Below are 22,828 nucleotides of genomic sequence, written 5' to 3' on the forward strand. Positions count from 1 at the left end.
ACGTAGACCAGGTCAGAGTGCCTCTGTAAATCCCCTAACAAAACAAAAGTAGTTTTCTATTCTACAACCTGTTGTCTTTATATAAGTGCAAAAGTGTTAATATCCTTAAAAAATCAAAGCCTTGAAAGTAGGCTCTTCTGTATATTTAAGGCTAAAGGCAACATTGTTTTACAAAAGGTGCAGAGCTAGTAAAACTAAGCCTAGAAAAGAGGGCAAAGGGTTAAAGCCAAAAGGACAGATCTTCTATGGAGTCAGATTTTTTCTTTTCTATTATACTATATTCTATTTTTGTTTTAAGTATATAAGAATAAAGTTTAGCCTTTTCCCATTTTAAATTGTGCAATTTTAAGGAGCATTAATTGCATTCACAGTGCTGTGAGACCAGCACCACTTGTTTCAGACTATTTCCTTCCTCAAAGTAAAAGCTTGTATACAAAGAGCACCCCAAGTCCTACCTCCCCTAGCCCATGACAAGCCCTAATCCCCTTTCTCTCTCTATGTCTTTACGTATCCTGGAGGTTCCCTATCAGTGAAATCGTATAAAAGGTGGCTTTTTTTTGGTTTGTCTGCCCACATATCTTAAGTAGGGACGGGTGAATTATTTTTTTGTTTTGTTTTCACGTGAATTAGCATTTTTGTATTTTGAGAGGAAAGTCCAGATGGATTAAAGATGAGACGTACCAAATGAAGCCCTTTTAGTAACTCTGTGTATAATCTCGGGGTAGGCACTGCTGTTCTAACTGTGAAACCAGAGCCAGAAGGGAGATGCTTAGCTCTTCTTGTGGCAAAATAAATCCAAACAAAAGCAGAAAACAAAGGCCAAGAAAGACAGCTGGAAAGACAAACCACAGCCTGGAAAAACCTTTCCTCATGACCCAAGATCGGAAAAAAGCTTCACATCCCTGTGGTCCAAAAAGCTCTTGAAGCCCAGTGTTCTGAAAAGAAACAAAACACACAGAGTCAGTTCCAACGAGAGGCAGTGCAGGTGGCCGGTTTGTACTGGAGATGCTTGACCTCTCAGGTGAGGACACAGGCAGACAGACAGACTGCAGAGACAGCATTGGCCACCATCACCCTGGCAGGTCTTTAGCCCGGTGACAAACAGCCCTGGTGACAACGTGAGCAGGCAGAGGCCCCAGGAGGTACCCTGGAAGGAAGAGCAAATGGACGCTCCTCTCCGGCAGAACAAGGTGTAGGATGCATCAAAGTGCCACAGGTGCATCCCTTCCCTAGCAGTGCTGAGCCTTAGAGAAGATCCCACCAAAGTGCTTGCACAATTTTCAAAGATAATGTTTCTTCAGTAACATGAATTCAAAATAATCAATATGTCGTCAAGGGATTTTCAGAAGTGACCTGCCCTGGACCCGTACAATACACACACATAAATACACACATATACACATAAATATATACACACATACATACAGGAAAAGAGACAGACAGACTGAAACACAGAGAAGCAGGGGGAGACAGAGAAACAGAGAGAGAGACAACTCAGAGAGGCACTGAGAGACAGAGACAGAGAGAAGGAACACTGGTGCTGGTAATGAGTGGAACTCACATACATTTTCACAAGTCAGTCTATGTGTCAGAACCTGGTCCCAAAGTCGATCCACCCTCCAGGGGAGGGTGTGGGGATCCCACAAGGGTGTGGGGATCCCACAAGGGTGTGGGAACAGAAGGCAAAAAATAGGAAGCCATTGTGGGGCAGCCCACCACAGAGGCCGAGATGGGACACTGGGCCTGTATGTCAACATGACAGAATGACCTAGGAGGTTGTATGCCAGAGCGGACGATGTCAGAGTTGTATTTAATTTCAGTCTCACGACTGTGAGCGGGGAAGCAAGCAGCAAGGAAAGTGACTTTCTCCAGACCCCAGGGCAGACCCCGGCCTGTGTGGGGTGTGCTTTGCACTCCACCAGCCCTCTGTGGGTTCCTTCCTTTGCTGAGTCTGTGCACGATCTCCCTGTGATGCCAGCCCGTGGGGGTGACAGATGCAATAGGTGTTTCTAGGTCTAGAGACAGGATGGCTTCTCTAGGAAGCAGGGGCCAGAATGATCCCCACTGTGCTGATGGGGGATTGGGGAGACCCTGAGAGGCACGTGGCTTGTCCAGGATGATAACACTGCTGAGTAGGGGGAGCCAGGTCTGAACCCAGCTGTGTCTTCAGAGCTGCGGCACTGGTTGCATCCAGGACTCCCCAGGGCTATGGGGGGGGCTGAGTTGGTGTCACTGTGTGTGGACATGGCATGGAGTGAGAAATGAGAGATTGGAAGCCCAGAAAGGCCCTTGAGGGGCTTTGTGTCAGGAGGAAGCTTGGAGAAGTGGACCCCAGGAAGTGACCTCACTTCCCTGGCAATAGAGCCCAACAGAACTTGGAACTGAAGTCACCAGGCACCCGCTCTGTAGAGAAGTCCCTACTCAGCTCACCTGGTTGGAGACAGAGGCATGTTCTGCTGCATCCCATTATCCTGAGGCCACAGGCCCCGGAAAGCCCTCAGCGAGGGTCTCTACCAACGCTGCCGGCACTGGGTCAGGTCTCACCCAAGGCGCCTCTGGCCTTTTGGCCAGAGAGACCCAAAGGTAACACAGGGAGGCCCAGGGCAGGCCCCCCCAGGCTGGGCCACCACTCAGATCCCATCCAGGTAGCCACACGGCCCCATCCTGCCTGGTGGAGGTGGAGCAGTCATGTTGGGGATGGGTATCTGCCTCAAGAAAGAGCAGGACAGAGGTCTGGGGGCCCGGTCACGTAGACAGCCCAGGACAAAGCTGGCTGGCTGGGATGTGGAGAGCCGGGGAAGGGTCCTGCCGCCCGAGGTGGAGCCCATGCTCTCTGGGTATGCATTTTCCCTCCCGGATGTCTGAGCTGAACAAGGTTCCGGTCTGATCTAGCAGCAGAGGGTAGAGTCTACAGAATCAGGAGTGTTCCTGGCCGGGAAGGACTCTGAGACTTCCATGCTGGGTCAGCTGCTGGTCACTATCATTGCAGAGCCAGATACCACATGTTGAAAAGAAGCTGATGAATAAGAACACCAACGCCCCCTCCCCAAGTGAAGGACTGGTGTGTCACTCTTCTGAGGGCCAGCGCAGACTCCTGGTGGGTCTGGATATGGAGGGGTCCCCACCACCATGGCCCACAAATCAGTGGGGGCAGGCCTCCGACCCAGACATCACCCAGGGCTCTCCCAGGGACCTACCCGGGGCTGACGGGTAGCTCAGCACACCCTGGTCTGACCTGGAGCACCGTGCCCACCTCGCTGCAAGTCAGGTGGAGGACCAGGAGCCCCCGAAGCATAGACCAAAGGTCAAAAAAGCAGGGCTGGTGTATGTGTGTAGGTGAGGGTGGGGCGAAGGCTGGGCCACACAGGGAGGTGTCCCTAGAGGCTACTGTTGGGACCAGAAAAAAGAATGGCCTCAGAACACCTGTCTGGAAAAATTCAGTCACAGAATACATCCTGTGGGCACTTTCTGGGTGGGAGCTGTCTGGAAAGCTCTGGGAAGATTTCTGTCCTTGTAGAGGCACATGGAAAGGGAGGCAGGTGCGTAAATTTTTCCTCTCTCACAGCATGAGATCTTCCACAAGACTTAAAACTCTCTCCACTTCCAATAGTTACAGAGGAGGCAGGGGGAGGGGAAGATGTCAGAGACCAAAAATGGGACGAACTGGATCCAGCAGGAGACCTCGAGCTCCCTCCTGCCGCTCCTGCAGCTCCTCCTGAACCTGCGTCTGCAGCTGGACTGCTGGGCAACGGAGAAACAGTTCAGGCATCACCACCACCTGGGGTAGAGCCCCCTCTGCACCCACCCACACCTTCTTCTCCAAAATGTTCTCCAAAATTCCACCGTCAGTCCCCCCACAAACTTGACGTCCCTTCCGCTGGAGATGTTTTTGTTTCATTTTCTTTAGTTTCCTTTGCTTGTTTCACATCATTTATGACATCCTTTATTTTTCTTTTTAGAGTTTCATGTAATAAAATGTAGACTTTTCCCCTTTTAAATTGTGCAATTCAGGAGCATTAGGGGCATTCACATTGTTGTGCGACCATCACTACCATCTAGTTTCACACTATTTCTTTCCTCAAAGTGAAACCTTGGATCCAGAGCATGCACTCCCCTCCCTCCTCACCCAGCCCCTGACAACCCCAGGTCCTCTTTCTCTTTGCATGTCTTTACCTCTACTGGTTGTTCCCTGCCAATGAAATTTTAAAAAAGGATTTTTTCCTTCCTGCCCACATGTTTTCACCTGGGGCTGAGGATTTTTGTTTGTTTTCACTTGAAACAGCATTTTTATTATTTTCAGGGGATATGCAGGGGGATTAAAGATGTGATGCACAAAATGAAGCCCTTTTGGTAACTCTGTGCATAATCTCAGGGTAGACACTGCTGTTCCCCCTGTGACACCACAGCCAGAAGACACAAGGGAGATGCTTAGCTCTTCCTGTGGCAAAAACAAAACCAAACGAATCAAAAAAATTAATAAAAGCCCAGAAAAATTGCTTGAAAGGCAAACCACAACCTGGAAAATGCATTCCTCATAACCCAAGGTTGGAGAAATTTTTCCCATTCCTGTAGTCCAAAATCCTTTTGAAACTCAGTGTTCTAAACAGAAACAGAACAGACATGGGCAATTCCAATGAGAGGCAATGCAGGTGGCCAGTGTGTGTTAGAGATGCTTGACCTCTCAGGTGAGAACAGAGGCAGACGGAAACACTGCAGAGACAGCATTGGTCACCATCACACTGGCGGTTCTTTAGTCAGGTGACAACCAGCCCTGGTGACAATGTAAGCAGGCAGAGGCTCCAGCAGATCCCCTGGAGGGAAGAGTGAAGGGACGCTCCTCTTCAGGAGAACAGGGTGCAGGACGCATCAAAGGGCGACAGATGCATCTCTTCCTCAGAAGATCTGATACTTACAGTTCATCCCGCTAAAATCCTTACACACCTATTCAAAGATGCCTTTTCAAGGGTGTTCATCACAGCACTGGTTGAAACAGTCGGAATTAAAGCAACAATAATATTGATGGAGAGGGGATGGGGTCCATTCGTTCTGGTTCATGTGGATGAATGAATGCTGTTCAGTTGGAAAAGTGGGTGCCTGGTCTCAACCCAATGTCAAGGGAGGCCTCAGGGTGGAAGTATGCAGACCCACTCTCTGCATCCAGGGTCCCATCTGCACGACCACATGTGTGTGAAATCAGTATAGATGGAAATTGATCTGATTGTGAGTGTGTGAGAGACAGAGATGGAGAGAGACCTACTGAGAGACACAGAGACTGAGACATAAGCACCAAATCATTCATGACAGACACCGCTGTGGGTGGGAATTACAAATCACTTCTTTTTTAGGCAATATTTCAATTTTTTGTACTGTGTCTGTATTACTCTACTAATTCTAAAAGGATTAAAATCCTATGCTAATGTGACCCATTCATTACTCATCTATGGAGTAATTAAAGTACATTAATCCTATTTTTAAAAGAATTTAAAGCCTTCTCAGGACTCAGTTCCATTTCAGCTCAGTGGAAGCAGAGGTTCTCCAGGAGGTCGTGTCTCTTCTGAATCAGCATCCAATACAGGTGAGCAAGAAGTACCCGACTTGGACACTGAAGACTACAATAGATGAGAGAGTCTGTTGAGAGAAATTAAGACCTAAATTCAAAGAGAATAATCCCATATTCATGGAGCAGAAGGCTTCATTCTACTAAGATGACAAAGGTCCATGAATAGATCTAAGGATTCAAAGAATGCCTACCCAAATCCCAGGTGGTATTTTGCAGGAATTGACAATCAATCTAAAATTCACGTGGAAAATCCAGGGGGTCAGAATACATGAGTGAATCTTGAAAAAGAAGAACAAAGTTCGAGGAATGGAAAGTCAGATGGAACCCACGGTTAATACAAAACCTCTTTAAGCTGAAGATAACTGAGATTCAAAAGATGCAGAAGAAAACCTGTCATGGAAGCCAATTCTCTCCTTTCCCTTTTCCCTATTAAGTTAGGTTGATAAAAAAGCCTTTAACTTTCACCATTTAACATGGTAGGTACTTTTCTGGTTGGCTCCTGCGTGTGTATAAATAAAACGTTTCTCTCGTTCATCTCCTCTTTACTTCTGTGGGCTCTTTGGGAGGGACTCTGGATTATGGGGACCTGCTCTTTTCTCACCTTCTTTAGTGACATCTTTTACCCATGGTGAAGTTCTTAAAAAAAAGAAAAGTCTCATTGGTTTTGGGTCAGATTTGGAACATGTATACCTTTGGAGACCCCCTGGAGGAACAAGGGGGTTCAATACTGCCTGGAGAATTCACTTGTCAAAATGCCTAACAAGACGCTATTTGCAAGGTTTTTTTTTTTAAAGATTCTTACCCTAAAACAAATCCCCTATCTAAACCTCTTGGATGATCAAATATAAAGAAAAAAGGAGAATCATGTCTGGCCTAAGAACACTTGCTTAACAAAACAGAAGGACAGAATCAGTTTCAGAGCAAAAATTAAAATGCATTTATACCATCAACCCTCCCACCCTTTTGTACACTGTCCTCATGTAATCTGCCAGATGGCCCCCTGGAGAAGGCCCTTTGCCCGGAACTCGTGCTCATTTTCAGAGCTCGGCCAAGCGGGAGGTTGGTCCCCAGGGCCTGAGAGGGGCTATGTGTGAAATCTTCTCTGCTGAGACCCAGCGGGCTGAAGGGAACTGTGTTCTCTGAGGGAGAGAGAGCACACCGAGCCTCTGTGGAGGCATCTCTGAGATCCTCCCAAAGGCACACATCTCTAACTCTGGACACGGGAATTTTTGATTAGCATCTTAGTTGGAAATCTCCTCCTGGATAGAAAGAAGCAGATTCAAGATGTTGCAATTGGATGGGCAGGTCGGCCTCTCGAATTAGTCGATGAGGAGGACACGCAATTCTCTGCAGAAGTAGGAACACCCATCCCTGCTCGGCTGACGTCATGTACAGAGAAACAGACGCGACTCTAGGGGGAATTCAAAACCCACCAACCTTTCTTACCGACGTCAACATCCCCACTTTATTCTCCTGTCAGGTCTCTGCACAAAAACTGTGGCTCATCCCCAAATATCACATACCCATCACCCTGTACCACTCTGTGTCTGTGTCCAACTCGAGCATTAAGGCCTGTGACCGTTACTGTTAATTCGTGTCCCCCTTTCTGCCCGTCTCCCGCCATCATCCCAGTCCAACCTCGGTGTCTCTCTCCAGGTCAGCAGTACTCTTCCCACTGGCTTCCCATCAGCTTACCTTGCCCTGCTTCCATTGCTTATTCCTCATACGTTACCCACAACGGTCTTATTAAAGTATTAATCAGATCAAGTTGTTCCGCATTGCAAAATACTTTTGTGATTTTCCATTGTATTCAGAAGGGTATCCAGAGTCCCTACCAAGGCCCTATGTGATCCGGGCCCTCACCGATCTCTGCAGCCTCAGCTCTCACCGTTCTGCTCCAGCCCATCTTCACCGCCCCGATGGTCCCCACCAGGACAGCTGCGTTTCTAACTCCAAGTCTAGTACTTACACTTCTTCCGGCCTGGGAGGCTTTTCTTGTCTGTTACATACGTGGCTTATTCTTTTGCTTTATTCAGGACTTTGTTCAAATTATTTACCCTCAGAGAGGACTTATCTGACCAGATTATTTAGAATAGCACGCACATATTTCCTATTCAAACATTTTCCCTCCTAAAATGCTTTATGTTTCTTTGTGGCAATTATTAGTACCTGGCAGTACATCATATATTTATTTGCTTACTGGTTTACTGTCTGTCTTTCTTACTAGACCTATATTCATGGAACCACAAATAACTGTTTTAACCAGTAACTTTCAAACCACCTTTAAATGAATTCTTTTATAAGATGAGAATTTCAGAGGCTTCCACGGGTTGCTTAGGGGAAAAAAGAAAAAGGATTCAGGTTGAAATAATTTATTAAGGACCTGAGAGTTGGTTATTTATTTTATACATAGTAGTGTGTACCTGTTAATCCCAAACTCCTAATCTAGCAAAAGACCTAGCTGACTACTATTTTTAAAGGAATTTTTTTTCTTTTTAAACTGGGGTTGTTTGAGATCTCTTTTCTTCTTCATTATTTTTCTTTTTTTAAAGATTTTTTCTTATTATTTTTTTACATTGAGGTTCCGCAAATTGAATCCAGCATGTACTCTACCCCTTGAACTATACCATCCCCTCCAAAGACAATTATTTTTATACTTTGACAATACCATATTGAATTAAGATTTTTGTTCCATTTTCCCTTCATAGAGTTTATAACTGAGGGAGAGAGTCAGAGGAAGCCCTGGGCCAACCCTTCCTTCTCAGCGGGTCACTACACAGCAGAGGAGCTTGGCTGTCTCCAGGCCCAGCTCACCTTTCTGCTCTGAGGGCCGACTCAGGCCACTTCTCTTAAAAGCGGCGTGTTAGAAGCAGCAGAAAGCCAACTAGCGAGCAACAATGACAAAACTGACCCACCTGCAGTTGGACATCATCTGCTCTGAAACGAACCTCTTAAATTTCTTCTTATTAGTGGATGGTTTTCAAAAATATTCCCAAGGAGATGAATCTCACTCCATTTTTCTGGATTTCTTAGGCCTTCTATGACTTTAACTGCAGGCTTCATTTTCTGCACAACATCTGCAGGGAAGCCAGGCAGAAAACGTGAACAGACCCTGCAGGCCGCGGCTGAGGCCTCCCGTCAAACATCCTTGTTGTGCAGAGCCTACGTTCATGGGACCAGTTTCATTACTGCTGTAATTAGTTCTTGTCCAAGTGTCCCACCGGAAATGTTTCTAGATAGAACGTGGCCTGACGCAGATGAGCAGTGGGGATGTGGGGTGCAGATGACACACAGACTGGAAGGAGAAAAGGGAAATGTTTCTTCAGGCTTCAGTTTGGAAGATTTATGATTTTTATATGGACATTAAACTTGGTCAGGCTGAAGCACCATTTGCTCTAAGACGGGGTGATGTACACGTATCCCTACAACTTCAAAAAATATGTTGAAGCTGGGCGTAACAGCCTAGGGGACAGACAGCTTTGAGTGACACCTCCGTTCCAGGATGCCTATGATCTAGGGCTCACAAAGAGGAAAAGAATACACATATTTTGCCTCTGTAGTTCTATGTGAAATTATTTTGACCCTTGCCGGATGGTGTAAGATCAGAGAGCATGTAGTCTTTCGTACATCGCAAAGACGACAAGTCTTCTTGATGAGTCAGCAGACTGTTTCCGATGGCCCGGGGTCTATGCCAGACATTAGCTGTCTAGACAAATACCACACAGCCCCCCATCCCTCAAGGAGATCACAGTGTGTCGTGGAAGATACAAATTTAAATAGATTTTCAAAACAATGTGGTAAGAGTCACTTTGCATCATATATACTATATGTTCAGAGGGGCTCTTGCACTGCCTGGGGCTGTGTTCTAGAAGGTAGGGAAGGTGTCAGAGAGGAAATGCTTTCTGCACTGACATCTGACGGATTCCAGCAAATCTCTAGACCAGGAGAGTGCGTGGTGGGGACGGGATTCTCAGCAGCTTGCGTGTCTCGTGCAGACCCCTGGTCATGTCTAAGACCACTTTGCACTTAGGGAAGGAAGGTCAGTGAGGCTAGAGGCTGTGAGGAACTAACGGAAGCTGAGGCTGAAAAAAAGCAGCAACGAGGTGATGAGAAGGTGTGACGTTAAATCAGAGAGCGTGGACTTCCTCACACACGCAGCGTGGAATTCTTTGCGGTTTTAAGGAGGAGAGTGACACAGATTAGTCATTAAAAGTGAGCAAAGTGGATTGTTCACTCTAAAGTACAGCACTGGGGAGACTAGAAAGGGGTGGGAATTAATGCAGTGGGGAGCGAGGAGCAGGGACTTAGTTGGGGGACATTAAGGAATAGAATTGTAGTACTGATGGGGGTGAGGGAGTGGAAAAGTAAAGGAAAACTCCCAGATGTTTGGCACAGAAAAGAGATGGGACAGTGATGCCATTGTTTGAAAAAGTAAAACTAGTTCTGGGCGAATGTAAATCCAGACAAACAGAGCTTGAGATTTTTATGTGCTAACCAAATGTGAATGTCTACTTGTCAATTAGAAATATATTTCTGGGACTGAACTGAGATGTCCATGCTGGAAAAGATTTGACAGTTAATCATTGGACAGAGAGCAGTTGAAGCCACGGGAATAAATGCCACCCACTGACAGTTTACCAAAGAAAAGGGAAGGAGGGCACTTCTGGTTCAGAAAATATGGCAGACCAGAATCTTGAAGACCCACTCACTTAAGACACATAAAAACGTAGGACAAAATGCTGCCAGTGTTTTCCTGTTTTTTTTTCTTAAGGGCACGTTTATTGTGGTATGATACCTGTACAATAAAATACACATATTTCACATGTACTACTTGGTGAATTTGATAAATGTCTACACCCAGAAAACCATAACCACGATCAAGATAGCTAACATTTCCATCACTCCCCAAGAGGGGCACTTTTCGAATCCCCATATTTATCCCTTCCCATCCCCTTCTCTCCCTGTGAACCGTAAGTTTGTTTCTCTATGTCTGTGGGTCTGTTTATCTTCTGTATTTAAGTTCATATGTTTCTTTTTTTGATTCCACATATAAGTGATATCATATGGCATTTTTCTCTTTTTCTGGTTTACTTCACTTAGAATGACTATCTCTACGTCCATCCATGTTGCTGCAAATGACATTATTTGTTTTTTCATGGCTGAGTAGTATTCCATTGTATAAATATACTACTACTTCTTTATCCAGTCACCTGTCAATGGACATTTGGGTTGTTGCCATGTCCTGGCTATTATAAATACTGCTGCTGTGAGCATTGAGGTGCATGTGACTTTTTGAATTAGAGTTTTCTTCTGACATATGCCCAGGAATGGGAAGGCTGGATCATGAGTTAATTCCATTTTCAGTTTTTAAAGGAACCTCCACACTGACTTCTCTAGTGACAATGCAGCCAATCTTGTGAAAGCAGAGCCATGCTCAGAAAGTAATGGGTATTTCTAAGGGCCAGACATGAAGTGCAGTGAGTGTGGCCTGTTCAAGAATCAGAGGGCAGTCTGCCAGGGCTGGAGGAGAGTGACAAGGGAAGTGTGGTACAGGTAGGAGCCAGACCATGTGGGGACATGGCAGGCTGGGATAAGGAGCCTGGACTTCCAGTAATCCCTTGGTAACCATGGGGCACTGGTTCCAGGACTCACCCTGAAGTCAACATCCATGGATGCTGACGCCTCTTGTATAAAATGACATAGGACTTGCATGGGACTCATGTACATCCCCCCATCTACTTTTATATATATATATATACAAACTTTTTTTATTGAGTTATAGTCATTTTGCAAAGTTGTATCAAATTCCAGCATACAGCACAAGTTTTCAGTTATACATGAGTATACACATATATTTGTTGTCACTTTCTCTTTCACTGTGTCCTCCTGTGTACTTTAAGTTATCTCTAGATTACTCATGGTATCTAATACAACATGAATACTATGTAAGTAGTTGCCAGTGTATGGCAAATTCAAGTGTTGCTTTTTGAAACTTTCTGTTTTTTCAACAATATTTTCAATCCACCATTAGTTGAATCTGCTGGATAGGGAGGCCCTAGATATGGAGAGTCCCCAAGCTCCTCCTTCCCACATCCTATATTTTCACTGCAAGCACTGAAGGAGTCCAAACATAGAAGAGACCCATCTACCTGCTGGAAACCCTGAGGAATTCCGTCAGCGTATGTAGAGCAGGAGAGAAGGTTTAGGGCCAACTAGTGGGAAAGGAGGGCCTGCCTGGAGAGGATGGAGGAAGGACAGTAGTGGAAGCCATCACGTACTCTTACTGGAACTAGCTGACAGCAGTGAGGGACGCCAAGGATCTGGGTACACGTCACGTGTGGGGCGATCCTGGCCACCAGGTGCAGGGTTCACATAACTGGGACCCAGTTTGCAAGATCAAAATAACAAGGAGGCAAAGGGGCTGCCTCAGTCCCAGGATCCTGACAACGGCCACAGCGACGTGACCCCAGCTAATGCGGTTCCCCTAGTAAGCCAGAAAAACGAAACTCTGAGCCAAGATATTGCAGATTCCACTGCAGCCACATGGATAACTAGATCTCTAACCTGACAAAATGTAACCACCAGAAACAGGAATCTTTCCTTTTCTCTTCCTTTGGAACTTTGGACAGGGAGTCACACATCTTTGACGGGAACCACCTATAAACCAATAGAGAGCTCACTTTTTCAGGAATAAGCATGGAGAAAAAGAGTGGGGTGATGGTTTAAAGCAGAAGTCAAAGTTGAAGCCCATCTGAGAAATGGTAAAAACATGTTTCTCAATGAATTAGAGTTATGGCAAAAAGAAGGAGGAAGGTTAAGGAAATCTCTATTAATATCCATTCACCATAAAAGACTAGCCAGCCATAAAAAGACAACACCTTAAATTAATAATTTTTTTTTGGTGATGAAAAACAATGCCTTAATTTAAAACAAGGCTTGGGCCATCAACAACACTCTGAGAATTGTTGACGAGGAGAACATAAATCTGCATATAGATATGTAAGTGTTCCAAGTCCACCACTCAAAAACAATTAGTCAATCATGTGTCCAGTTGATTGGGAAATCCCAATAAGTAAATAACTCAAAAGTGGGAAAGACATGGGATTAAATAGTGGTAGTGAGCAATGAAATCCAAGATGTATATACCTATATTTTCTTTGTTAATGTAACAAACTTAAAGCAACTATCTAAAAAGTAGTAACTGGAGCACACAAACACACACACACACAATTTAGAACAACAGAGAGGTAAAATATGCTTAATTTATCATTATTGAGGAACAGGATCTAATAGATTATTTCATTTTTGAGACTCTTATAGGAATACTGGTCCAATTGCATAAAAATTTATGAACTTAGAGATGATTTATAAAGATTTAGAGAGAATTTTCTTTAAGAGGCAATATAGCTTCCAAATCACTGAAGAGAAAATTAACAATAAAAAAATTAATTAATCTAGGTAATATGGAGTAACACTGACCATATTTACCACCCTAAAATAAACCACAAAATGGATAAAATATATGAAGCAATGATATTTAAGACACGTGGAAACGATCATCCACTAGGACCTTGCCTTGCCACCTCGATACCAAGGCTCCTAGGCCTCCTACTGCCATCACAAAGGATGTCCACCAGGAGGCGACATTTCCTTCCTCTGCTCCTACTGCAGAGCCAGTCCTGAGCAGTCCTTTTCCAGGTGTTGGCAGGCAGCTCCCAGAAGTGCTCTCGTGGGCCTTGGTCCCTTTTGGCCACCAGCAAAGGGATCAAGGATGAGCAGTGAGCCTCCTTCCTCATCCAAGACCTAGGAAACTATCTGACTTCTGAGCAGCCCTTCACTCTTGTCTGCTGTCTGGTACTCCCCACCCGGCTTCCCGAGTCCCCGGCACGGGCAGCCTGCACGCTGGCCACAGCCCATCAGAATCTGTTCCCTCGCCAAGAGGCCACGCATGATCATGAGCAGGGCTCCAGGCCTCTGGAGCAGCGCGGCTTGGACTGGGTCCTGGCCCTGGGCGCATGAGCTCCATGCCCTTGGTTGAGTCAGTCAACATCTCTAAGCTACAGTTTCCTCATCAGTAAAATGAGGACATAATCAATATGGAAAAAAAACAGAATCTGAGGGGGACTAAATTTCTGGTGATTGAAGATAATTTTAATTTTGATTTATACAGCAAAGGACATCATACAATTTTTACTACATCGTATTTCTAAAGGACAGCTTCTACTATTAAAAGTAATGCATGCACGTACACACAAACACACGTGCAGACACACTGGCTCTAGTCCACATACATCCCCACGGGCACACACACATGGAGTCATGTACCACCCACACACCCATAACATACGCACAACCACACACATCCTCAGGCGCACACACACACATAACATACAGAACCACATACATCCCCAGGTGCACGTGAGCACACACAAACACACAGTCATGTACAACACACGTCCCCAGGTGCGCGCGTGCACACACACACGTCTTACACACTTTGGCGTTATTCTAAATCAATTTACAATTGAGGGTCACAGTGTCCATTGTTTTATCCACTCAGAAGATCCTGACTTTGGAGCGTGAAGCAGGAGCTCTCCTCTCTGGAGATGGTCTTTACCAATTACAGTCTCAGTAGAGCCAACATAACTGCTCTGGACCTTTGGAAGTGCAGGCCAGAGCATACCTGGGAGCTCACATCCTGTACATGTAAACATGTTAAGTGCAGTAAGTTCTAAAGTCCTGCCTTTACAAATATACGTTCATTATAAGGGGGAAGACCAGGTTCAAATTTAGAATTCCAAGACACAGGGGAGTCCGGCAAAGAAAGTGAGCGTGTGGGGAGAGCTGATTCCCAGTCTCTGACCACTAGCCTGATCCTTTTCTTCCCAATGCTGGGTCCATCCCTTGCCACAAGTGGCCTTGGATGTTCACAGGGGGACACTCAAAACTCACATTCGGGATCTGCTCATACCCTCCATACATACAGCTGCCCTTTGGCCTCTCTGTGAGTCCTGGGAATCTGAGCTTCCGGGAGAGCCGGTGCAGGCACTAGGAATGGGTCAGGGGCTGCTGAGACAGGGCATCTGGGGTCCTGGGCTTCTAGAGCATGGGATGGAGCCAATGACCCTGCCCCCTTGGCCCTGCTGACTCCACCCCATGGAGGGCGTGGCTAGAGGAAGTGTCAGGGCCAGAGGGACCCTCTGCAGTGCAGGACCCAGGGCAGCGGGCCCCCTTGCCGGGGTCTAAGAGCAGAAGGCCTAAGGAAAGGTCTGAAGAGGCTGTAAGGTATCTTCATTCCCATTAATTAAACAAAAATAAAAGCATACCACAGGCGTGAGTGGAAAGGGATTTGTTAGAACAAGGGAAGGCACTTGCCAAGGTCTGGCCATAGAGGGCTGGTGGGTTTGTCAGGTTGATGAGGAACCAAGAGGCTTTTAGTCCCCTCTGGGTCTAAACACCTCTTGAATTCCTCCGGGTGACACTGAAATGCAGTGAGACACGGAACTCTCTTAAGCTGTTAAAATCTTCATGGTGAACCATTCAACTCTCTCCTCATTCTTGGCTGCGAAAGCACGATAAACACAGGCCAGAAACTCATCAGCCTGTTGGTTGGTTCACTATCCGTCTGGCGCCTCCTCTTGTAGGAGCCTTTATCACATCACCCAGGGCTGACCCGGCTCAGGATTATAGCTGATTTTCCGCAGGTGGCATCACTTGCTAGTGACATGAAGCAGGCACGTTAGCCACCTCCCAAACACTGAGGCTCCTCCTGGGAGGAGCCTTCAGACCCCCAATCCAGCCTCTGCACCACGATGTTCCTTAGTGTCACTACCGGTTTGCTGCCTTGGCCTCTAGCTTTGACCAGATCCTCGCCAGATTGTCGATAAATATCACCCATATACCACATCTAAGCTTGCGGTCCAGATGTGACCATGGTTCTTATTTTCTTCCCATCGATGGATTGTTTGATCTTTGTGTAATCATGTCGACAGCAAGGCCAGTACAGCCCTCTTGAGGCCTCCCCGAGCCGCCTCTGTGTATAACTGTCCTAGCACCCCAGGGGATCGGGTCTGAAGCCTGGCACTCAGACACGAGGATGTCAGCTGGAGAGACAGGAATCCACTCCTGCTGTGGCTTCTGCTGTGGCTCAATGTGGCCATAAAAACGGATCCCACAGGCCCTGACGTCACTTGACTCACTGCAGGGATGCTCCCACACTGCCGCGTTCCCCCAGAGACTGAGGGCTTTCTGCTTGTTCCGGAAGGCCCCACCCCCGAGGGGACACTGGGTCCAGTGGAGCGTCCAGCCTGCTTCCCCGCCAGCCCTTAGGGCCTTTGTGGGGCCTGGAACATCAACTAACCTCCCCTTAGGGACCCCTTTGTCCTTTGCAGCCAACAGACCTAGGTCATAAGCACTTTAACTCACCTGAGGGTGTTTTCCTCACTTCAGGGGCAGTGAGGACTGGGCTTCTTCACACTCCAAGTGCCCCCGGTCTGGATGCAGACAGTCTGGCTCTCCCCCCAGTCCTGCAGGTTCCGGCCACACCTCCTGCTGGTCACGGAGTCTGTGCTGTATTCTCTTCCAGGACAACAGGTGCACTCTGCCCCCCGCCCTGTCCCCACCAGCAGTGGCAGAGGTGGAGGACAGGCGGGTGAGCTTGGGCCTGAGACACTGCCCTGAAATCAGTGCCCCAGAGGCCGCTGGTGACTAGAGGGACCACGGGGAAGAAGGCAGCATGGGATGGGAGGGGGAGGAAGGTTCAGGATAACGAGATGAAAAGGGGAACAGATAACACCGTGAGGACCTCGACCATGAAAGGGAAGAAGATAGACAGTGACAGCTGGAGCGGTGTTGGCGTTAAAAGCTGCGGGCATTTTCATTTAATTTTATTAATTACCATTACATATAGTGACATATTTTTATTTGATTAAAGATTAGGTGCCATGTCATATAACAGGATATAGTATATTATTTATTAAATAATACATAATAGTAGATATACTAGCATGTTATGTTCTGCTTATTTATTATCAGATAGTATATAATACATATGTAGTTATTTATATACATAATATATAATTCATGCATCTATATAATATATAACACATAACAATGTAGGATTATGAATATTATATTTTATAACAAGATTACATAACAATAATGATGTAATATTATCCATTGTATATCTTGGCTCATGACACATTCTCACCTTAGGTGCCTGTCAGAAGTATTTATGTATTAAAATTAATATTATAAGAAACAGTTGTGAACCTGTCACCCAGCACCAGAACAGGACTATTGACAGTGACATACTGTGTCCTATCCTGCCCTAGGCCTCTTCTCACAGGAAGTAACCAGCATCCTGAATCCTGGCTTACACTTGCCTTGTGTTACTTTCACACACACAACATTTAAGATCAGTTAAAACAAATGAACTGCAGGTACATGCAACGAAGTGGATGCATCATACACCCTATGTTAAATTGAAAAAGTAAGCCCAAGAAGGTAGCCTATAGTGTGCTAAGCTTTTAACTGTGTATATATATGTCAACTAAACTCACTAAATTAAGAACAACTACAGCTAGAGTCCAGGTGGGAGAGGGACAGATAAAAGGTGAGGTGAGCAGATTTGCTGCAGGTGAGCGAGTTCCCTTCAAGTAACATGTCATTCTCTCTGAAGCAGGAGGCAAGGCCATCTGCTGGGAGTCAGGGAAGAGACAGAGGGAAGCTTAGAGGTGTGCAGAGAGCATAGAATGTTGACACCACTGTGTGGCAAGTGGGGAAATGTGCTCACTAGAGAAATCCTGGAGGATTGCCTGGCAGTGGCAACATGCTGGGCATTGATTTGTAGTCTTAGAAATCTGTGCTGGGAGAGCCTGCTGCCTGCAGGCTCAGAACAAATAGAGCTGGGTGAACCGAGATGGAAGTCATCCTGGTGAGGAAATGAAAAGATCAAGGGTCAAGGGAGTTTTGTTTGTCATAAAGAGAGTGCTGACTGTGGATGCAGAGCTGGAAGGTGGGGAAGTGGAAGTAAGAGGAACGTGGACAGGTAGGAAAGCAGAGGAGTCAGTGCATGATGCCCCAGTGAGGGTGAAGGAGGGCCAACGAGGCTGGTGGAGAAGCAGCTGGATGGCTAGAGTTGGGCACATAAAGGAGAGAGGCTGGACCTGGGGTGGAGACACGCCCGGGTATGAGCCCGGGGGTAGGATGAATGGGAGGTGTCTGGCTCAGGCTGACGGAGAAGATCCTACAATGACCATACTGGGTGGTGGAGGGAGAATCAACATTGACGTCTTGATGGTAGGCGGTGAGGCAATACAGAGTTGGTGGTCCAGCTGCTCCTGACTGAGGCAGATGAGCAGGGAGGCCAGGGTGGCAGGCACTGCTAGGAATGGACTGGGTTTTCCAGGTGTTCCCAAGAGAGGAGGAGAAATCACCTCATGGGGGAAAGTGAGCACAAGGAGGTCAACCCAGGCTCCTGATCAAACGGAGAGTGTGAGGGGGCAAATCGTCAACTCCAGAGATGGTGGCCTAGGAAGCAGGGACCATGGGTGAAGTGAGGGGACACTCAGAGAAGAGAGAGAGATGAGTCTTCTGGGTGTAGGGGGAAGAGAGGCCCCAGGACAAAGGAGCACAGGGGCACAGTGATGAGGATGGTCTGGCTCTGTTGTGACACTGCAGGAATGGCTGGATCTTTGTCCTGAGGGCTTAGTTTGGGGGGGCTACTGGCCTCATGAGGGCCCCCCTCTCAGCAGCCTGGACAGATGCTCCCGCTCCTGATAGCTCTGTGGCCACCACTGTTCCCGGAAGGGCTCTGCCTCCATCTTCTATCAGACATTCCTGCCCAGTCCCCGACTGCCAGCGAGGGAGCCTGGGCCTCACAGCCGTTTGCCGTGGAGGGACACAGGCTCCTTGGAGAAGCAGGCTGATCTTATTTTTCTCCGTAACCCACGGCCTAGCAAAGCGCCAGCCTATGGGTGGGCCATTCAGGGGCTCGGATACTTCTTAAATTAACTCAAAGCAGTAGAATAGCAGAGCTAGAGGAAGTGACCACTGAGCTCACAGAGTTCACTGCCCACACCCCCATTCTACAGATGAAGAAACAAAGGCCAAGCAGCCAAGGACATGCTGCTCTTTAATGCTGGCCTCTGTTGGGCATACCAAGTGATGAGCTGCACTGAAGGGCCTGAGAGGGGGCTCTGGGGTCAGACAGCTTGGGTTCAAGTCCCCCCCCCTGCCATTTACTAGCTGTGTGATTAATGACTGTCCTTCCTGTAAAGTGCCACCTCATTTGTTTGTCATGAACACAGAGTTCCTTCAACAGCAGGACAGAATTCTTTAAAGGTTTGCTGTTGCTTTTGTTACTATTATCACCAAGTGAACCCTGAAATGAAGAACAAAGACAGCAAGATTTTTTATTTTAAAAGATTTTAAAATACGATGATGACTGTTTGATTTAATCTATTCAAGTTTGCATTTGACCCTTATTAACAACTGCACAATGGATGACTTTTGAGGAAATGTTACTTCATGTCTTTAATTCTCACTAACTACACAGGCTATTCAACAGGAAGCAATTTTTTTTCCAGGAAGAGGGACAAAAAGTTAACAATATCTCTGTACCTCTCGGTTCCCAGTGAGTTGGTTGTGATCTGTCAACCCAACTTTGGGGAAATGCCCGCTCCTCCTGGGCTCGCTGCACTGCCACGTGGCCTCCAGGGGGCGATTTACCCCCACAGGAATCCAGTATCTTGGTTCATATCTTTGCTTCAGATCCCTCAAGGACTGCCCATGCACCAGGGCCCCATCTGCCCCGCCAGTCTCACCTGCTGGCCTCCAGGAAACTATCCTGGGTCTCAACCATCCTCTGTTCCTATGCCCGCCCCACTACTCTTCATTTTGTCCTTCAAGTGTGGGCTCCTGTGGCTTGCCACCAAGCAGGGGTCTCCCAGTCCTCCACCTTGGGGAACTGCATCGTCCTGCACAGTGCCTAGCGAACCTGTGTGGAGGCCGGAAGAATACAGAACAACAGGTGCTCAGAGGGGCTGCCTTTCCCAATGCAGGGGCCCTGGAGAGCTTTCTCCCAGCTGGTTATTCACAGGCGCTGAAGCTGTGGAATCTCGATCTTACCAATTTAAAGGGCATCATCACTAATTACAAAAGAAATCATTTTTTCAGTAGCAAAAGGAGAAAAGACTTTGTGCCCCATGCCCCCATCTTTCTTCCTCCGCCTTCAGAGGTGATTCTCACTCTCTGGGCAAGGGTAGAAAGCAACAAACAGAATATTATTTTTTAATGATTCTTCTTTCCCACTCTGAAGATTGCATCCCAAGACTGATGAAGGCTAGGATGGTTTGGCTTCCCTGTACTGAGTATTCAGAGGCTCAGGGTGGAGGGGGTTAGGGAGATAATTCAGCATTATGGAACCAAACAGAGACATTAAAAGGTTCTACTCTAAACAGAAAGGAAGCAGGATGCTATAGAAATGGGAAAACCATCATTGGAAATGAAATAACGAGTTACAAGACAATAAACATGAAGATGTAAAAAAGAAAAAGTATATCAAAATACAAAAATGTGGGAAAGGGAGACGGTAGCAAGAAAAGATAGATTTTTTTCTCTTTCTTTTTCCTTTTTCTCATTATTCTTAGGATGTGTTGGAGCCTACGTGATTATCAGTCTAAAGGAAATAGATATGATAATGGGTTGATATACTTGAAAAATAGGGTAACCACAAATCGAAAGCATATAATAGAGTTGAAAAAAAAAACCAAAAAAGAAACAAACTCTAAATGGCTTAAAGACTTAAACATTAGACAAGACGCTAAAAAACTCTCAGAAGAAAACATAGGCAAAACATTATTTGACATATATCTCAGCAGTGTTTTCCTAGGGCAATCCACCCAAGCAACAGAAAATAAAAGCCAAAATAAACAAATGGGACCTAGTTACACCTATCAGCTATTTCAAAGCAATAGAAACCATAAGCAAAATGAAAAGACAACCTATGGAATGTGAGAAAATATTTGCAAAAGATGAGACTGAACATGGCTTAACTTGTAGACTATAAAAATAGTTCATACAACTTAATAAGAAAAAAAAATAAACAACCCAATCCAAAAATGGGCAGAACAACTAAACAAGCAATTCTCCAATGAAGATATACAAATGGCCAATAGGCATATGAAAAAAAGGCACAATATCGCTAATTATCTTAGAAATGCAAATCAAAACTACAATAAGTTATCATCTCACACTACTCAGAATGGCCACCATTCAAACATCCACTCACCATAGATGCTGGAGAGGCTTGGAGAAAAGGGAACCCTCCTACATTATTGCTGGGAATGTAGTTTGGTGAAGCCAATGTGGAAAACAATATGGAGATACCTCAAAAGACTAAAAAAAGACATCATTTGATCCAGCAATCCCACTCCTGGGCATATATCCAGAGGGCACCTTAATTTCAAAATATACCTGCACCCCAATGTTCACAGCAGCATTGTTTTCAATGACCAAGACATAGAAGCAACCTAAACGCCCACTGACAAATGACTGGATAAAGATGTAGTATTTAGATATAAAAGAATATTACTCAGTTGTAACAAAGAAGGAAATAATGCCATTTACAGCAACATGGATGGACTTGGAGATTATCACACTAAAGTGAAATAACTCAGACAAAGACAAGTAACATATGATACCACTTATATGTGGAATTTTTAAAAAAGATACAAATAAACTTATTTACAAAACAAAAACAGACTCACAGACTTAGAAAACAAACTTAGGAGTTTGGGATTAACAATTACAAACTACTATATGTAAAACAGACAAACAGCAAGGATTCACTGTAGAACACAGGGGAAAATGTTCAGTATCTGGCAACCTATAATGGAAAAGATCCTGAAAAAGAATAGACTATGTATATGTACAACTGAATCACTATGCTGTATACCTGAAACTAACAAAACAGCTGTATATCTGAAACTAACTAAACATTGTAAATCAAACACATTTCAATTTTAAAAAAAAGATAAGCTCTAAATAGCTGTATTCAAAGAAAATCTTCAAATCTTACCTCCTACAAAAAGTAAAATGGGAAGCTTGAGCAGGACCAAATTATACTGAATGAGAGGTTACATACCTTCTCCAGCACGTGGCCCATGGTACACATACATCGTGTTTTCCTTCAGGTAAGAATGGCCCTTACTGCCCAGGGAGCGAGTCCTGCTGGGACAAGGCCTCTGTGGCAGTGGCCTCCTTGTCACCGCTCCATCTCACCAGAAGGCCAGGGTTTTCAGAGGGGAGGGAACACAGAGCTCATACACTTCAGATATATTTCCTGAGAAAAACTGTGGAAAGACCAAATTCACCTGCAGTGCAGGAAACATGAGCACGGCCCCTAAGCAGACTGACAAACCCGAAGCAAGACGGCCCGATGTTCACATCGGAACCAGAACAAAAACCGTCTGGCCCCAGTTAAACGATCACCATCTCACCTGCAATGAACTGTTCGTACTCATTGTCAGGGATGTTTCTGTTGAGACTTGAGAGATCAAAAAAGTCAGACCAGGGAATCCGGACCTGGTGGATGTCCAGGCTCTGCCAATGGTAGAGGCGGCCCCAAGGGGGTATCACCAGCACCGACTCTTCCATTTTCAGCAGGGTCTTCAGGAGGAAGGCGATGTGGATACAGACGCCCCTACGGAGGCTGAAGCCCTCCGGAGGGTTGACATAACACAGAAGGTACCTGGCAGGGAGCAAAGGAGAGCGGGTCTTCAGAGCCAGGTCTCTGCACAGGAATCCCGGCTTAGATAGAACAGATACAATGGGAATCTCTGCACAGCACATGGCCTAGACTCAAGACACGTTCAGCAGCTTCTGGTTTGTATAGTGGAGGCACTGCCCACCGATCTCTGTGTGGCCAATTATTTCGAGTCCGGGAGCACATGCAGAAGACATCTTGGCATCTGTCTATCAACGCTAAGCACCTGACTAGTACCTGAGCACCCGTTCTCCAGGGAATCTCAAACTTCTTGGCCTAAAGACCCCTGTACACTCTTAAATACTGAGGACTTCAAAAGGCTGCTGTTTATGTGGGTTAAATCTATCAATAGTTCCTGTGTTAGAAGTTAAATAAGAACTTTAAAAAATGCTTATGAGTTCACTTAAAAATAATAACAACCTACTACATGATACCATTAATACTCTTAAGCAAAAAATAAGTATATTTTTCTAAACAAAAATCATTAATGAGAGGAATAG

The 22,828-nt window shown here is 45.8% G+C and overlaps 2 long non-coding RNA genes across 2 annotated transcripts; one reads left to right on the plus strand and one right to left on the minus strand.

Annotated features, from left to right (window-relative positions):
* Positions 1-2,417: 2,417 nt before the first annotated feature.
* LOC140686930 (uncharacterized) lies at positions 2,418-3,854 on the plus strand. The gene is made up of 3 exons (XR_012061917.1): positions 2,418-2,583; positions 2,990-3,097; positions 3,611-3,854. It is a non-coding gene; the product is annotated as an uncharacterized lncRNA (long non-coding RNA).
* Positions 3,855-18,914: 15,060 nt separating this feature from the next.
* Positions 18,915-22,311, minus strand: LOC140699161 (uncharacterized). The gene is made up of 3 exons (XR_012077165.1): positions 22,063-22,311; positions 21,708-21,915; positions 18,915-18,944 (listed from the first exon to the last, which is right to left on the minus strand). It is a non-coding gene; the product is annotated as an uncharacterized lncRNA (long non-coding RNA).
* Between the last annotated feature and the right edge of the window lie 517 nt (positions 22,312-22,828).

The sequence above is a fragment of the Vicugna pacos genome, chromosome 1, assembly GCF_048564905.1.
Source record: "Vicugna pacos chromosome 1, VicPac4, whole genome shotgun sequence".
Lineage (NCBI taxonomy): Eukaryota > Metazoa > Chordata > Mammalia > Artiodactyla > Camelidae > Vicugna > Vicugna pacos.